This window comes from Melitaea cinxia, chromosome 12, assembly GCF_905220565.1.
Source record: "Melitaea cinxia chromosome 12, ilMelCinx1.1, whole genome shotgun sequence".
NCBI classification, from domain to species: Eukaryota; Metazoa; Arthropoda; class Insecta; order Lepidoptera; family Nymphalidae; genus Melitaea; species Melitaea cinxia.
Window position 1 is genome coordinate 2011961 of NC_059405.1, and position 20579 is coordinate 2032539.

A 20579-nucleotide genomic window follows, 5' to 3' on the forward strand; every position below is an offset into this window, starting at 1 on the left:
ATGATCACTACACCAACCATTCAACCTCAACAATACCATAATTTCATTAAAATAAACCAAAAAAACTAAAATATAATCGCGGTCTCCAAATCAATAGAGAAATCCAAAGGACCCTTAATTGATCAGTGTCAAGAATGACATATTTATGTGTTCCAAGTTAAGAATATTATCAATCTAATATTAGACGAGGCCTTGTCATAACGACCGGCGCCTGCGACCGTGTACAGGAGAAAAAGCGCTTGCAAATATATTTGAAATATAGCTGGGAGAATTCTTGTGTAGTACAATGGATGTAATTAGAACGAGCTTAAAATAAATTAATAATATTTCATTATTAATATTAAGTATTACAAATATATGAGTAAGTATGTAGTGTAATATAGTAAGTATCTATCACTTATTTAAGATTTTAAAGTTATTATAGTTAAAATTTTAAGTTGTTTTAAATTTGTAGATTATCATTGATACAAAAATCGATAAAACTAAAATTTATCAACAATAAGAATGACGTATACATTTTAGTTACGGCTTCACGATTATAAAATTTTGTAATGTGGTTTTACACACAAAAACAGACAAAATGGAAAAAAATGAAATGCAAGAAATTTAAAAAAATCAAAGACAGCTTCTACTGCTTCGGTTTTGTTTAAATGACTTTTTGTATTTAGATATATCGACAATATTTAAATGGAAATATTTCTATTACATTTTTTTCATTTATAGACACATTATAAGAAGAACCAAAAATACACAAATAACAAAATACAATACAGCTGAACAAATCATGTTAAAGTTTGTTTAAAACTCGCTAATATTAATCTAAATATTTCCTTATACTGTAGTATAGATTCGGGTGACAAAAGGAGGAAAGGAGTTTGGCGGTCCAACAAAAAACCGAATATGATTCAGTCACATCGACTTTGTATGCTTAATGCCTCATGCCACGGCACAGCGAAGGAATTTAGCTGCGCATCTAACTATAAAGCTGTCTGTAGTGATATTTGTAGCACGTGGAAGGTGAATTGATATTAAAAACATTTGACACACTCACATATAACATAGTTCATATTTTATATATATTTTTAATACTATAAAGGTGGCAAAAAATCGTGCGTCTGATGGTAACCAAATATCGTAGCCGATGGACGCCTGAAACATCAGGCTTCTTGCAGCTTTGGTAGCTTTGCAAGCGCGTTCCCGACCCCAATCCTGACCTTCACTACACTACACTACAGAAACACAATATTTCTTCATCATTATCATCATCATTACAGCCTATACAGTCCACTGCTGGACATAGGCCTCCACAAGTTTACGCCAAAAATAACGTGAACTCATGTGTTTTGCCCATAGTCACCACACGCTGGGCAGGCGGGTTAGTGACCGCAGTATTGGCTTTGTCGCACTGAAGACGCTGCTGCCCGTCTTCGGCCTGTGTATTTCAAAGCCAGCAGTTGGATGGTTATCCCGCCATCGGTCGGCTTCTTAAGTTCCAAGATGGTTGTGGAACCTTGTTATTTAATATTAATATTTCTTGAGTAGCACTATTCAGCTGTGATCTTCTGTAAGGTTGAGGTGCTTTCCCAATCGGGCTGCTCCATATTTTGAGAAATATATCTTACTGTGTACCTCAGTGAAATTTGAATTAATGCACGAGTTTTGAAATTGTTTCTTTTAATTGATCTAGACCAAACATGTTATTAACTTAAAATATACTTTGATTTCGCGAACAAGTAAAAAGCAAATTATATATATATATATATATATATATATATATATATATATATATATATAATAATAATTACTTTTATTGACGTAAAAATTAAATACGCATTCATCTATGTAACAAATAAATAAATTAATTAATTTTAAATAAAGACCGATTCTAATTTAATCTAAACCACCGTTATATCGATTTATGATAAGACAGTGGAGCGAAGACGGGCACAGTCGCTAGTGTTACCGAAATATTCCCGGCCAGTGTTTTGCGTCGGCGTCGACTGGCGGGATATTTTTCTGTATATTATGTCCTTAATGTGACAGATAGAATGTATTGTGCTTTATTTATAACGCTCTATTGAAGTCTCGTGCGTTTGCGTAAAAAGAAGACCTTTCAATTTAGTCAATAAAAATAAAAGTTATATAAATAAGTGGAAGTTAATAATTTTTACGTTTTTAGGAATAGTAAAGCTATTGTTAAGGGTCTTATACCCTAGGGTTGTTAGTTCAGATTTGAAATTAACTTTTGTATACGAGTATAGGCTATAATTAACCACAATATAGGTACAGGACCGTATCTAACCAACGACTACAGAGAATAAGTGTGAAAGTTTAAAAATAAAGTTTTATCTAGCTACTAATCCTATTTCCCCTTCAGGCAAAATTACATTACAAAAATAAATAATTCAGTCAAATCAAATTCTATTGGTATAAAACTATATAAACAATTTCATCACCGCTAAAATCAGATGAAATGAACAACGCTATAGATATTAAAAACTTGTAAAAATATTCGTAACTTTATTAATAATGAAATTTAAATTTAAATTTAAGTGTGAAGTCGTTACATCTAAATTTTTAATGCTAATTAAACGTAAAAGGTACAAATATTATATAATGAATATCGTTTTTTTTTTTTTATGTAATACAATTATTATTTAATTATCTACGTCTAAATTTGTTCAATGTCGTTAGATTCCTGAAACCATTTCTATATAATTTTATACTAAAACGTTCTCTCACAAGTAAAGTTAAAGTTAGACAGGTGATGGAAACCAATTGTTACTTTCTTACTTTATATCGAATTTATCTACTACAATGATATTAAGTAGTTGAAGTATAACTTATCATCATTTTATTAAGTTACTTATTTTTGATATTGTATTAATATCGATAATAATAAATAATTGTGTTTGGCCGCAAACGAAAAAAAAACGACTTTAATTACATCGACAAGTACTACAACGTAAGTAGACGAAAAAAATTAACAAACGCACTATTCTTCACTACGATTTTCGAGGGTTTCGCTCGATTTCTCTGGGATTTCATTGTCAGATCCTGGTTTCCTTATCATGGGGATACATTTGGGATATCTCCTTTCCAACAAGAAAGAATTATCAAAACCGGGTCATAAACGACGAAGTTATCCCCGAACATACATTAAAATATATAACTATACGGTCGAATTGAGTAACCTCCGCCTTTTTGAAGTCGATTAAAAAAGGCACAATGGCAAATTGTCTTTCTACTATTGTTGCCACGACCACTCTTGATACTTGAAACATCGATATGATAAACGGTAGGGCACAGAGGAAATTTTCTGCTTGAAATATGGAGCAGCCTCACTAGGAAACCACCTCGACCTTACAGAAGATCACAGCTAAATATTTATTTTATTTATTTTATTTCTTACTTACATCTAATATTAAAGGCAGAACCCAATTCATTAGGCATAGCAAAATAATAGTAATTTCAAGCAGTGTTGTGTTCCCGTGGTGAGAAAAGTGACCAGAGCTAATGGAAGGAATAGGAGATAGCGTTAGCAATTGGAAATAGCGTTGCAAGCGTTTACAAACTTTGGTAATCGCATACCATCAGGTGAGTCGTAGATACGCTTGTTTACCGAGTTGTATAAAAAAAGAAATATATATTTATAATTAAAAAAAAAAAACATAAAAAAGAGAATAGATACACCAGCACGATCCTTACAAAAAAGGGCAATATTTTTTGCAGACACATATATTAAGGTATTCATTACCAAGATAATACTTTAATCTTATTTATGCTTACATTAGTGACCAATAAATAAATATTCAGACAATAGGTTAGATAATAATACCATGAACAATTCCTAGATAAAGATTTTTTAATCCTTAAAAAAAAGTCCTCAAAAATACCTCATTGTCAAGATTAAACACATTTATCAGTCAATTAAATACAATTACTCGATAACACTCATACATAAACGAAACGCATTAGAATTCGAGCGACTAAAGCCTCGGTATCTCAAAAAGAACCATCAATTGTCCGCAGACATTACATTACTCGGAACATGTATTTATTTACTCACACAAAAATAAATCGATTCTCGAATCAAATAAAATTCCCTTTTTGCGAATCGATCTGAAACTAATTCACCGCATTTCGTTAAATACAATAAACAATAGTTAATTGTGTTTGCAAAAAAAAATCGATGTATCGTTTCGATCTCCGTCCGATGATAACGAATATGATTGATGATCGATATTCTTGAATCGATTAAATAAAATATCGAGATAAATTATTTATTTCGTGATAACGCGTGCCTTCCACGAGTTGCTCGGCTTTAAGCGATTTTTGTATCGAATATCTCGGTTTGGACAAAGGGTTTATTTCGTAAATGATATCTTTCAATCTTTTATCTTTCATATTTTTATCGTATCATAATATCGTTGATAGAATACCGGTGTAGCAAAAAATTTGCGACTTAGAACAATATAAGCCTTTTTAGATTTTCAAATAACTTTTTACTAACTATTCGTAAATCCTTACAAAGTATGTTATATTTTTAATAAATGAAGTTAAAAAATTAATCACTTTATTGAGATGACGATTAGGATTATATTAATTTCTTTTGGTTATTTAATTACTTAATAAGAACAAGTACCATATAGGTATCATTTTCTTTTGGGCCGTAATACAAAAAGTCTATTTTTAAATTGATAAATAAGTGTCAAATGTTTGTTTGACAGATTTCTGCTACAGATTACTACAGACTAAAATCACTTTGTTCGTTTTTTTTCACATTAAAATTCGTATCACAATAATTGTGTTTGCTCGCAAACGAAAAAAAACCGACTTCAATTACATCGACGAGTAATACAACGTAGATCGACGAAAAAATAGTCAAGTAACTACGCGTCATCAAAGATTACTCAAAAAGTAGTTATCAGATCGCGATAAAATTATCAAAATCGGTATACCCAGTAAAAAGTTATTGCGGATTTTCGAGAGTTTCCCTCGATTTCCCCATCATCAGATCCTGGTTTCCTTATCATGGTACCAAACTAGGGATATCCTCTTTCCAACAAAAAAAAATTATCAAAATCGGTACATCTAGTAAAAAGTTATGCTGTATAATACAACGTAGGTCGACGAAAAAAGCGTCAAGTAAAAACGCATTATTAGATATAACTCGAAAAGTAGATGTTAGGTCTCAAATAAATTTAAATGGGACCAATTGGCACACACTACCTTTCGATTAAAACAAAATTTGTCGAAATCGGTCCACCCGGTCAAAAGTTCTGATGTAACATACATAAAAAAAAATAGAGTCGAATTGAGAACCTCCTCGTTTTTTGGAAGTCGGTTAAAAAATAAAATAAAAAACATAACATCGAAACGGTACAATAAAAACACATGTTTACATATAAATATGGTCCGATTATTACACAAAGCTCACAAAGACCAAAACCGACGTACAACACGAGACATTCTACACGTTTATGTAAAAAGCGGGCTAAGGTACTGTTCGCTGTTTATCAGACAATGGTCGTTGGACCTTTGCCACGACACGATATCGTATCGCATCATCTCTGCTACCGATCCGACCCTTTGACCTGCGCTGTGACCACACTACTCAAATTCTATACGGGTTTTTATTGAATTTCGTATACTCGCTAATTTTAAATTTTAGATTTATTTATTATGTCTGTTGATGATTTATGTTATTAGATCAACATCTCTTCTACCCCTAGGTTTCCTGGAAGAGATCGCTTTTCAGCGATAAGGCCGCCCTCTGTACCTAAATGATATTTAGTTAAAATCAATCTGATATGTATTATTTTTGTTTTGGTGTATAATAAAGTGTTTTGTTTTGTTATGTTATTTTCATCATCATTACAGCCTAAACAGTCCACTGCTGGACATAGACCTCCACAAGTTTACGCCAAAAATAACGTGAACTCATGTGTTTTGCCCATAGTCACCACGCTGGGCAGGCGGGTTGGTGACCGCAGTACTGGCTTTGTCGCACCGAAGACGCTGCTGCCCGTCTTCGGCCTGTGTATTTCAAAGCCAGCAGTTGGATTGTTATACCGCCATCGGTCGGCTTCTTAAGTTCCAAGGTGGTTGTGGAACCTTGTTATCCCTTAGTCGTCTCTTACGACACCCACGGGAAGAGAGGGGATGGCTAAATTCTTTAGTGCCGTAGCCACACAGCTGTATGTTATTTTAATGTATGTAAATGTAATTTAATTTAATTTAAGTTAAATAAAGGTTTTGCACTAATCAATAAATTGTAAAACACACTTGCGTTAGTGGTTTCGATCTGCAATTCTAATAAACTAGACGACCCGCTGAACTCGAAAATTAGCCAAATCGGTCCAGTTATTCTCGAGTTTTAGCGAAACAAACGAACAACTATTGATTTATTTAGTTGTATGAGTCTTACAGATATTTATTTTAATCTGGACATTTGTACTTTATAGTGTTTTTCATGAGACCACAATACAAATATTATTATACCCTATTTGAGGTAATTATCAATAAGACGTGTGTATATTTTGTTTACAGTTCTTGAAAAGTGGCAAAAATAGTTTACCACCCACGATAAGAGAGGGGGTACCTAAATTCTTTACTGACACACAACCTGGGTCTTTTTAACCGACCTCAAAAAAGTATATTTTATTATTATGTTGTATTATGGTAGTACCTACTATATAGACTGCATGCCAATGATAAGTAAATTGTACTATATATATATTTTTGTTTTAGTTACTTAATAGATATAAATTAAATTCAGATTGTACTTTAGACCACACGATTTGAGTAAAATTTACGAAACGTAACTCTCTCTTTCAGTCTTTACTAACTTGTATCTCCCTCTCAACTTCCGTTCGCCTCGCCTGATCACACTTTTCGTCACGCTCTCATCACGCATTTACCAGCTTACTACCCTAATCATGCGCGCGTAAAGAAGTTTACTTAAAAAAAATACATTTTGACTTCGATTTCAATTAAAGATAGCCATCAAATAAAGATATCCATGGCTGTAACCTATTAATTATACTTAATTATTACTGTGTTGCTGCAGTACGAAAGAATACAGCCACCCCTCTCTTCCCGTGGGTGTCGTAAGAGGCGACTAAGGGATAACACAGTTCCGCTACCACATTGGAACTTAAAAATCCGACCGGTGGCGGGATAACCATCCAACTGCTGGCTTTGAAATATACAGGCCGAAGACGGGCAGCAGCGTCTTCGGTGCGACAAATCCAGCCCTGCGGTCACCAACCCGCCTGCCCAGCTTGGTGACTATAGGCAAAACACACGAGTTCACGTTATTTTTGGCGTAAACTAGTGGACGCCTATTTCCAGCAGTGAACTGTATAGGCTGTAATGATGATGATGATGATGATTTATATAATTCTTTTATAGAATAGACCGATACAGTTTTATTGTAAGTATACATGTAAAAATACATGGAAACCTAATTACTTACTAAATTTAAAAGTTGAAAACACCTTTTTAAATATATCGTTATGTTATTGTATTATTATCGTGTATGGTTACAATACTATAAAATTTAATTTAACTATTTATATTAAAAAAATTTAAAATACCAATTTTAATACATTGTCATTTCGACACATAAGGTGAACTGTGTTGAATATAAACTTTACAAAATGTTCTATAAGCAAGTTAACCGATTGCAAATAAGGAGGTTCCATATATGATTTTAAATTATTCTACTAACTGCCGACTCTGTTTTTGCGTATTTACGTGAACATTTACGTTTTTATGTTTAAGACCACTTAATTCTTTATTAACTATTTATATACTTCGCTACCGCTTCTCATTTTCTACGCCCCGTCCTTTACCCTAAGGTTGTTGAGAAGAAATCGCTCTTAGCGATAAGACCGCCTTTGTACATCTTTCTTTCTGTATATCACTTTTTTTGTAAGGTTTATTTATGGTGTACAATAAAGAGTAATTATTATATATACATTAATACGTGAAGCAAAAAGTTTCTACCCCTTTTTACAAAAATTGCGCGGACGGAGGAGTATGAAATTTCGCACACATATAGTTTATGTAATTTTTTTTTTAAATTATACATTAAAATATTAGATTAAATCAATAAAAAAATACTACACACACTACCATGTACTTGACCTACACAGGCATTTTATATTTTTTTGTTGATTGTCAATTGTCTGTAGTCAAATTGAACATTAAAAAAAAGGTTATTTATTTTTATTAATTTTTGGTTTTCTTTAATTTAAATTTTTAATTATGTTTGAAATTCGACCTCTGGGCGATCACTAGTTATTATTATTGACTTTATAATTTATTTTTCAGCCATCATTGCCAACTCTCCTCGTGGCAGATTATTAGCTCCAATCCTTCTCCTATATAAAAAATGAGGCCCAGCAGTGGGATGTTACAGGCCGAATCGTATTGTATAATAATTTTTCAGTTCCCGTACTGTTTCAAAACATCCAAATCGGTTAAGTTTGACTTTTCTACTATTCTGATAAAGAAGGAATATATATATTAATTAATATCCACATATTGATAGATTTAATCATATACAAAACATTTTGAGCCCTAGCCCTTTGGCGCAGTTAGTGGCCCTGCTTTCTGCTCCACAGAATGGGGTTTGATTCCCACCTGAGTCTGGGTGTAAATTTTGTATTTATTTATTTTTATGTTTATTATTTGGATGTATATTTATATTTAAAAAAATATTTAGCTATATCAGCTGGCTGTTATCTATAACACTAGCATTAAGTTGCTTACCTTAGGAACAGACGACTGTGTGTCAATGTTTTAAGATATTTATTTATTTATTATATGGTTATCCAAAGTTTTTACGAGACAAAGCCTGTTGCACCTATTGTAGATACAGGTAATCCGGCGGATAAGTGACGACTTCAACAGCAGGATGTAAAATAGGCCATTAGAAATTGATTCACCTCAATAAGTAAAACTACATCTAGATTCATTTTTGCGAGTCTATCATAAATACAGTAGACTTTTATCTGATGGATATCATCATCCGTCAAATAGCGTAAACCCCAGCTGGTGAAACAGGCCCATAATGGGAAATAAACTATAAAATTCGATAAAAATGATTATTATTATTACTGAAATTTAAGACATTTCAATTTTGTATTTTCAATTGAAACTCAATCGAAATCTCTTACAACTTCATAACGTCGATTAAGTAACAAACAATCGGAGGGACCGTTCCATCATATTTATATTATAAATTCAACCGAATCTCATGTGACAAAATTTTTCCTCTCATCCAGCTGACATTTTGTTTTTGCGAACAAACAAACGCACAAATCATGATTATCGTTTAACTGCGACAAATGATTGATAACTACCGAATGCTATTATGAGGAACAAAGGTGAATATTTAAGCTACTGAGGCATTATAGCCTTTATCACCTTGAATTACGGTACACTAAAAATTCGCCCATCCTTCATAATACAGAGCAAAAAATTATGATATACGAGTTAGTTCAGCGGTAAACGACTGAAATGGCTTTTAAAAAGTGAACCGATTTTGATGTTAATTGTTCGAAATGGGCAGCCGATGTTGCGATATCGTTTGATTCATACGTTACGTTTATAAGTATTTCGTGTCCTAAAAGGTATATAAATCTCAGTTTTTTTCAATTAATTCTGTATGAAGTAATCGAAATGCTTTGGAAATTAGGTAAAATTAAATCATTTATGACATTACAAAAAGCTAGACTTATGATACGTAAGCTCGTCTGTCAGCTTTGCGTGTGTTCATTAACTCACTGCAGCCTATCGCAGTCCACTGCTGGACATAGGCCGTCTATAAGTTCACGCAAAAAATAACGTGAACTCATGTGCTTTGCCCATAGTCACCACGCTGGGCAGGCGGGTTGGTGACCGCAGGGCTGGCTTTGTCGCACCGTAGACGCTGCTGCCCGTCTTTGGCCTGTGTATTTCAAAGCCAGTTGGATGGTTATCCCGCCATCGGTCGGCTTTTTAAGTTCCAAGGTGGTAGAGGAACTGTGTTATCCCTTAGTCGCCTCTTACGACACTCACGGGAAGAGACGGGTAACGTAATGCGTGTGTTTCATTTAAGTAAGAGCCCAATGAGACGCATATTCATTTTTAATAGAAATAAAACCCATAATCATGGAGCAGGACAGTCCCTATCAACTGCGCCAACGTTGCACTTATAAAAAAGAACAACAAGTCAAAAATATTGTTGAATTTCACGATTGAGTACTTAATGAAGAATCTCTTCGCTCTCCTTAATAAAGTTTCAGTACATATCAAGGACTTAGTAGACAAGTTTTTAGTGGTATTGTATAACATAATTCTACTAAACGTATTCATTCTGTGCTATTCACCATTGCCTGTTTCCGATTTTTTTTTCGAATATAGACAGATACAGGTTATACAACAAAATATTACAACTCATAAAATAAAAGAAATTAGCGCGATAACTATATATATATATATATATATATATATATATATATATATATATATATATATATATATATATATATATATATATATATATATATATATATATATATATATATATAATATATTCGTATGTAAAATAACAAATAATCAATATAAATTACAGATAACTGAATAAATTTATATTGAAAACGAAATAAACATTTGGGTAAGATTAATCAAAAATCAGACCAATAGTTTTTTTTATTCCAGTAGGTTTCAAAAGTACATTTGAATCGTCATTAAATAAATAGTTATATATAATTAGTGTTAAAAAATATGAAGTGATACAGATTACTAAAACACAGATTTTACACACACTATGTTATTTTTCAACAGAGTAAATTCTTCTCTGCAAAATTTACATTCCGAATTGGCGGTAGCTTCACTTAAAAAAAAAAAATAATCACTTCAAATTTATAATGTTTAAAATGACGGTTAAAAAGTGCTTTTATAGCATATCAGAATAAAGTTATTTTTGATTTTGAGAATAATAACATATTTTTAACCGTTTAATTGTTACTTATTATAAATAATTAATTATGATTTTTTATTTATTTTAGAATCCTATTACGAAGGAAGTTACTTTTCATCATATTTATACCGTGCACGTTTTATTAGTGATATTTTATGAACATTAGTATATTTGATTTATAATTGACATCAATACCATTTTAATGGCAAGTATTAGCTACTTAACGATATAGTTATATACAAATATAAATTAGAAAAATTATTTCATTATTAGATTATGTAAAATGTAATAACATACATTATGGAAGCTGGCTAAGTGGATAATATTGGAATTAGAAATAGTTGAAATAGAACACTAGTCTAAATATTCACCTATATACATACAAACTGACAGGGCTCGACTCATGCTATCTGCCATCCTGTGTGGTCCATTCGATGCTACACAAAAACCTATCGATTCGCTTTTTGCAATCCCACAATTGTATATATACAGCTGTAATTACAAAGCACATACAAATATCAACCTTATTGTGATATAAATTAGAAGTATAAAAGTATAATATGATAGTAAATAAAATTTGTCATTTATCATTAAAAAAATACATATAATTGCAGAAGGGCCTGTCAGAGGGGAACGATTTCGTCGCGACAGATATCTCAAATTAATTGTCGGTCAAATAATCGTATTCGGCATTATGCTGTCGGCGAAATGACCGCCCCGGTGGCCCGTAGGGGGTGGAGATATGATTATTCATTCGATTATTCACTCAATTTTTTATTCGATTATTTAATAATTTATTCGATTTTTTCGGGGGTAATGGTGATTTACGCTCGCTTCGATAAGGATACGAATTTCTTGGTTGTTTATTTCACGCAATCGGTAAAATATATCACAGCAGGACGGACGTGTTTAATGCATGTGTGGTCGTTTGAGAAAACTGCTGTAAGTACACTGATATTTTTTGTTGTAATCCATTTTATTTTTAAACGGTATTGCTGAATGTATTTATAGTACTTAATAATTATATATTTTTTATTTACTAACATACCAACAGGATATTAAGCAAAGTGTTATTATATTTACATGCCAGGGTCAGATTTAGGGGAGAGCAACTGGGGCTACAGCCGCGAAGCCTCCACAAAAGAGACTTCGGAAAAATTCAAATTCAGACTAGTAAACACTAGAAAATAACTTTGTCTTTATTATTAGCATGATTAATTAGGCTTTGATCTTCTGTAAGGTCAAGGTACTAGACCAATCGGGCTGCTCCAAATTATGAGCAAAATATTTTCTGCTGTGCTCTTCTGCAATAAAATTGAAGATTCGCATCAATCAAGATGTATGGCAACATTAGAGTAACCATCACTCGTTCCCAGAAAATTATGATATCCCTTATCAACGCTTATAATATTTTTGGCTCTTGTGGTGTTATGAGAATGGTCTAAATTTTTTGGCGCAGTCTAACAAAGTCAATCATTTCATTTCGCACTAATGCAATACACATACACGACCACGATTCAGCCTGTACCTTACATCCCACAGCCGGGCATAGTCCTCTTTCTCCATGTAGAGAAGGATCGGAGCTCAATCCACCACGCTCCATTGGGGGTTAGAGGATACATAAGCACAATTAAGCATGCGACCATTAAAATTCAAGACACTTAAAATTTAACCGGTGTACAGAAAAACGATTTTATTCAGCATTCAATGGATAATGGACGAAGTGTTGTCTTCGCGTTGGATTATCAAAAAAGTGGCATTATATTATCAAAAATCAATTTACAAGATCCGAAAATTCCGTTGTTCGAACACGCGAAACACTGGTAACGGACGGTAAAAAGAGTATATTTGGAACAACTAACACGACGGAACATGTTCGGATTTCTTTCTAACATGTCCGTCCTTGTCTCTTTATTCATGTATGATTTTGGGTTCGAATTTTGGTATCGTTCGATATTATATTAATAGATAAAAAAAAAATATAAATAAAAAAACTGTTTAAAAATATGTCTCGAAAATCTGTATAATAAGTTTTATTCAGATTGATTTTATAACTAAGGCAAAAATCTTATCTATATTTTAACAGACTTCAAAAAAGAGGCGGTTCTCTATTCGACTATATTTTTTTATGCGCGTTGCCTCACAGATTTTTACTTTGTTCCGATTTTGATGATTCTTTTTTCGTATCAAATAATTAGATTGAGATCTGAATATTTCTTTTTGAGTTATTTCTAATAAATGAATTTACTTGACTATCGACGCCGTATTACTTGGCGATGTAATCGAAGTAGGTTTTTCCGTTTGCGAGCAAACACAATTATTTTTACACGGCCATCATGACTTTCAACAGACTTCAATCAAGTAAAAATTAATAGAGAATTATTGATTTAAGTAACCTTCAAAAGCATTTCTGAAGCGTCATTTAACAAGTTATAATTATATTAGTGTTTGATAAATTAATTAATGTTAATGTGAAGCATCCACAGTTTCGAAATCTCAATTTAGCAGAGAAGAATTGGCAAGAAACTGTTACTCCTAAAAATCTTATTAATTATTATAAATTTAGTTATACCTAACACCCGAGTAGAAAAAAGGTCAGGCTCAACCAGATCATGTATCTGGACCGAATCAGGATAGAATGAGGCATGCCAGATCCGGCAAGCTCTATCAGGACCAGGTCTGGTCCAGACAAGGATAGCCTAATGTAAAATATAATCAAGTATGGTAAGGCATACTGGATCAAGACCCGGACCGGTCCAGATCAGGATAGCCTGATGTAAAATATAAACAAGTATGGTAAGGCATACTGGATCAGGACCCGGTCCGGTCCAGATCAGGATAGCCTGATGTAAAATATAAACAAGTATGGTAAGGCATACTGGATCAGGACCCGGTCCGGTCCAGATCAGGATAGCCTGAAAGAAATTACGCGAACTGAGCCTGAATCGCGCTATTAATGTTTTTAAGCGCACTTAGTATATGTACAGTTATCAGGACAGTCTAGCAGGGAGTTCATTTCTACACAGTGGAGCAGTCGTAAGTAATAGGAAATAGTTAATTAGTAGTTAATTTTTAGAATTTAATAAATAAAATTTAATGAATAATAATAATTAATTAATAACATAAAAATAAATGAAAATAATTAATATTTAAAGGAAAAACATAAATAAATTAAACATTGGAAAAATAAACGGAAATAAATATCATAATAATTATGTTAAGCAACATATTTATAATATCAATTCGCTTTATTTTTTTGTTAATGTTTCGTGTTTTTTAAAAGAACCGGACCGAACCGGCTGATCAGGATGAGATAAGATTTCCTGATCTGGACCCGATCAGGAAATCTCATCTCATCCTGATCAGGTCCAGACCAATCATCTGCGTTACATGCCTTATCTAGATCCTGATCAGGCATGCCTGGTCCGGTCCTTCTAAGGAAGACGAAAAAATTTCTACTCGGGCCACACATCTCTATCTATATAATAATACTATCTGTGCGCTGCGGATTTACTTGCGTTAATTTTAGAAAAAATATCCTATAGCCTTCCTTGTTATATGGACTATCCAACACAAAAAAAATCCAATTCGAACCAGTAGTTTCTAAGATTACCGCGTTTAAACAAACAAACAAACTTTTCAGATTTAAAATATAAGTATGGATATTGTATTTGTCCGAATAACAGATTTAACCAATAAGCGTTCGATATAATATCACCGATACAGAATAGCCACCAACCGAAATTATTCGCTTATCTCGTTCGAACAGAATCTGTATAATATGTTCTAAATGTCCTTTTTGTCTGTCCGTTTGACAATACCGGTATTAATGCCATCGAATTCTTGTCAAGGCTTCTAACGAAAACCTTCCGAGCGATTGTTTTTGTCTGTTTATTTTTTTTAAGTGAAAGTTGCGTTTTATAGACGCATCGAAAACGTTTTTTAAATATCAGACTTGTAATGTATTGAGAATTTTATTTTAAGCCTTGATTTAAAAATAGTTTTCGTAATAAAAGTTGTATTAATATAAATAAATAATGCCTTAAAGATAATATAAAGTTAAATTAACATTAAAGATAATATATCTTTCTTTGCAAATGCATGTTTGTGTTAATATTTTTAATTATTTCTTAAAAATAATAAATTTTAAATGTATTTCGTGCGGTCGTTTAAGAGTTCTGGTGCAAATACATTTCGGAAAATTTTATTTAGACAGATATAGGGGATCCCCCAACCCACTGCGGGAACAACGTGGATAAGCTCCGATCCGTTTTCTACATAAAACAAGTGTGCTTTAGACCACGTGACTGAAGTAAACCTTCTTTAGCTCCATCTAACTTATATCTCCCTCTCAACTTCCGTTCACCTCACCCTATCACACTTTTCGTAACGATTTCATCACGCATTCACTAGCTTGCTCCCCGAGTCAAGCGTGCATAAAGAAGTCTTAATTTAAAAAAAAATAGGTCTATGTCCAGCATATATAGATATTACAGGCTGTATGTTCTGTGGCTATTCTATAATCTATGGCTAGTCTAAAAATCTATACAAATACAGTTTATGCTGGTTACAAATACATAACAGATAAAAAAAGAGAATTTGTTATCTAGAGCATAATTTTAACAGACCATTAATTATACCCTAATGAACGAGTGAGTGAGGTGTTGAGTGAATGGATTCGTCTTTACAATAATTTGATACTTACACTCTAATGATCGGGTTCAGTACGTAATTTAAATATAGCGTATAGTATAAGTTTTTTTTTTTTTGTTACAGAGTATATAAATTAAATATATTTGTTATGTCAGTCAAACGACCATTGATTATATCGATAACGAATGATATAGTGAGTGAACGCAAATTATAATGTCATGTTAAAATGGTGCTTCATTTGAAGTATTATTTACAAAAGATATGCTTATTAATCGATAGAATATTTTTATTTTATAATAAATTACTCATTAAAAAGTAATTATTTATAATATATGATCCAAAAATATAAGTATTTAAGTATTAAATACACTTTAAATGCGAAAATTTAAGCGAATATTTGTTTCTTTACCATAGAGTTTTTACTCCGACATTGCAACAGAATCTGAAGTTATGGGAGTAAAATCACGAGTCTCTAACAAGTTCCTATATAATTAAAAAAAAAAAAAAAAAAAAAAACGATTAGAACAAAGTCTCATTTTAAAATAGTCGTTTATATTAAGATGTAACTATAAATATATTTTAAATTAACAGCAATATAATAGGGGCATTATGATACGGAAATGATTAGCATGTTAATTACTCCTTAAAAGCGCTAAGCCTATTAGCTCGGAGATGGATTGGACCGCCACGCCTTCGATATCTCGGGATAGCGTCATCCAATATGTCACAATTAACTTATTATTTTATTAAATCTACAGTTAAATTCAAGAAGTAGTAGTCTGTCTCAAGCCACATTTAAAATGGTAAATTCAGAAAGGCTATGTACTTTAACAAATTTAGTAATGTATACAAATTATTTTATAGTATCTAAGAGATGCTAGAGAGGTTAAGAATAAATATAACTAATTTAACTACTACAGTTGTACAATATTTTTAAGTTATTAGCTTCCCGTCTTTTACCATTGAAAATTGTCAACTGGCTATGAGAGAGAAAGAAATAAAATGTGTGCTGCACCTATCTCTCTTGCTCCATTCGCCTCACCCGATCACACTTTTCGTAACGCTATCGTTATGCAATAACCAGCTTACTTCCCGGGTCAAGCGTACGAAAAGAAATTATATATTTAAATTTTATTACTTAAAATAAAATGCAATATGCATATGCATGGACCATCCAGTCACCCACGCCCCGAGTCGGAAGGTGAATTGTAACAAACATTAGCCGGTCAGTGCGCTTCAAAAAGGTAGCGCTTTAAAATGGATAATAATTATAGAGATGTGGTAGCGCTTTACATGTCAATGAGAGTTAATTTACCATATATACTAGCTGATCCCACTAACGTTGTTTTGCCATATATGTTATTAACCCCCTTAATACCCCCCTTATAACTTAGGGGTACGAAAAATAGATGTTGGCCGATTTTCAGACCTACCCGATATGTACATAAAAGTTCATAGAAATCGGTCCAGCCTTTTCGGAGGAGAATGGTAACTAACATTGTCACACGAGAATTTTATATAAAAGATTTCTTAAAACTACTTCTTATGTGTCTTATTTCTTACAGGGCAGCGTATAGACACCTGCAAGACCAGAAGCAACGCGAGCGTATTGTCAACCCTAATCTCAACCCTCCCCAGGAGCTCTGGCCTCCTTACTCACCAAAGGAACACAACACGATCTGTGAGCAATGTTATTTAGCTATGATATTCTGCACGGTCGAAGTAATTCCCTAGTTGGGCAGCTCCAGATTTTGGACAGACTATGCCCTGCTGATTTTGGACAGACTATACCCTGCTGATGTGCTGTGTGGCTACGGCACTAAAGAATTTAGCCACCCCCTCTCTTCCCGTGGGTGTCGTAAGAGGCGACTAAGGGATAACAAGGTTCCACAACCATCTTGGAACTTAAGAAGCCGACCGATGGCGGGATAACCATCCAACTGCTGGCTTTGAAATATACAGGCCGAAGACGGGCAGCAGCGTCTTCGGTGCGACAAAGCCGATACTGCGGTCACCAACCCGCCTGCCCAGCGTGGTGACTATGGGCAAAACACATGAGTACACGTTATTTTTGGCGTAAACTTGTGGAGGCCTATGTCCAGCAGTGGACTGTGATAGGCTGAAATGATGATGATGATACCCTGCTGATAACCCTGATTGTGGGCATTTACAAAAGTATGCAAATATTTTTGACAAGCCCGTTGGCGCAGTTTCAATTGTGTATTCTGATCCGTGGGTTGAATACGATTTCCCTCCCAATTCTGGGTGTAGTGTGCGTTATAATTATATGTACATTTATCGAAAAACCAAATACTTAGATATACCGGTCGACCGTATAAAACAGGTGTTAAGAGTAGTCATAGAAACAGATGACAGGGTGTGTGTGTGTGTGTGTATGTATGTTGAAGATATAATTATATAGTTTATTTATTTATTTTAGTCTATTTCTTATTTCGAACACGAGTTATACGTTTTGATATTTTTAACTTTCCAACATACGTTTGCAAATTGTTTGTTTGTTTTGTTTGGTACACAAATTTCTCGGCCTTTAAAGTTTTAATGAAAACATTTTATAACTGCTAACTAAAAAAAAATCGAAAAAGGAATACTTTAATGAGAATGTCCAAATTGATTAAAAATCCATTATTTCTTATATTTCTAATAAATAACTATAAACGGACACATGTTTCGCTAACAGTTACACAATAATAATATTTTACATACATACTAATTTCATCGCCTACACACTTTTATAATTGCAAGAAAATATATATAATGATCTCATAGTATCCTCAAAATCCTTATAACAAAAAGAGACAAAAATATATCTCAATACGCGTTAGAAAGAGATACAAATAAACAGGAGCAACTATAACCTCAATTTTATAGACGCCTTATAAGGAAACGTTTGGAAAACATATTTTTTTTAATTTTATAAATGAACTCTATTATTTTACGCGTTGAGTTGAAATTACAATGATTTTATTGTTAAGGTACCGTGTGCAAACCACCAACGCGATGTCAGGTATATGGTAATAATTTATATGTTAGAAAAATTTGTTATACATTTAGTTTTAAATATTATTGTGTTATCAACTTATTTGTATCATTTTAGACAATATCAAGGAGGAACAATAATTATCTAATGGCGCTTAGTACTCGTATCTAACCTTAGATTTTTAACAGACTTCAGACAGAGAAAAAGGAGGAGGGTCTTAATTTGACCGTATTTTAGAACGAAGTTCCTTATTGCGCGGTACACGCACTGAGCGGGATGGGAGCGAGGACGTAAAAGCGTAACAAGACATTTTCTTGACACTTATAACTATAGTATAAGATTAGATCTCAAACATGTGTCATATTTTAGTTATCATAAACCAATTATTACTGTGATTTGTGTGTGTGTGTGTGTGTGTGTTTTGTTTATTTTTATAATAAATAATAATTAATGTTGTTTTAAAAAAAATTATAATTAAAAAAATAAATGTATACAGTTCCTAAATTTTTATTTGTTATTAACTTTATTATTCTCCATTATTCGGTCTTTAATTTATAATAGTTTTTTTTTTTATACGAATTTCCTTATGGCGCAGGGTACCCCTAGCCGGCAAAAAAATGTCCGTAACGTACAAAAAGGCGTAAGATTTTATGTATAGTCTATGTATGATGGCTATACAGTGACTAATGTATAGTCTACATGATGACTGTACATAGACACTTTATAGCCATCACACATACGTACATAACTTTTCACTGGGCATTCCAATTTTGATGGTGCTTCTTTTAATCGAAAGCTGATACTTGTTTTGTCCTATTTAAATTTGATTGAGATCTGTTAACCACTTTTTGAGTAATTGATAGTGCGTATTTACTTGACTAATTTTTCATCTAATTACGTTGAACCTTTTGATGTAATTGAAGTCAGTATTTTTTTCGTTTGTGAGCAAACAAAATTATGATTTTCTACTTCAAAACACCGACTCAGTCATGTTACTTGCAACCGTATGAAAACGAAAAGGAACCCGACTAGAAAAAAGGTCAGGCTCAACCAGATCATGTATCTGGTCCGGATCAGGATAGAATGAGGCATGCCAGATCCGGCAAGCTTTATCAGGCCCAGGTCTGGTCCAGACAAGGATAGCCTGATGTAAAATACAGGACATTCTAGCAGGGAGTCCATTTCTACACAGTGGAGCAGTCGTAAGTAATAGGAAATAGTTAATTATTAGAAGACAATAAATAAAATTTAATTAATAATAATAATTAATTAATAACATAAAAATAAATAAAAATAATTAATATTTAAAGTAAAAACATAAATAAATAATACATTGGAAAAAATAAACGGAAATAAATATTATAATTATTATGTTAAGTAAAATATTTATAATATCAATTTGTTTTTTTTTTGTTAAACAATTTTTTCAAGAATATACATTCGTGTTTTTCAAAAGGACCGGGCCGAACCAGCTGATCAGGATGAGATGAGATTTCCTGATCTGGACCCAATCAGGAAATCTCATCTCATCCTGATCAGGTCCAGACCAATCATCTGCGTTACATGCCTTATCTAGTCCTGATCAAGCATTCCATACAAAATAAGCACGAACGAACATTTGTTATAAAACTACGACAATTATTTGTAACGACATAAATTTCTATGAAACATCGTTGTCATGGTCATCCTTGATCGGTGACTAATGATTTTGCATAGTTTTATCATTTGTGTCACGTCAAATGAGCTGTTATATCGGCATGCGTTTTATTTTAATACACCTATTATATCAAAGGTGACATTGTTACTGTCTACAAATAATGTTATATTGTTTTTGACGGTCCAACATGAAGCGGTATTGCGACAATTTTTTTAGGTCCTTATTACGTACCTTGACGTTAAAGGATTCCGAATAGAGCCCATATCTATTGACTAGCTGTGAGAAAAAATAGCCTA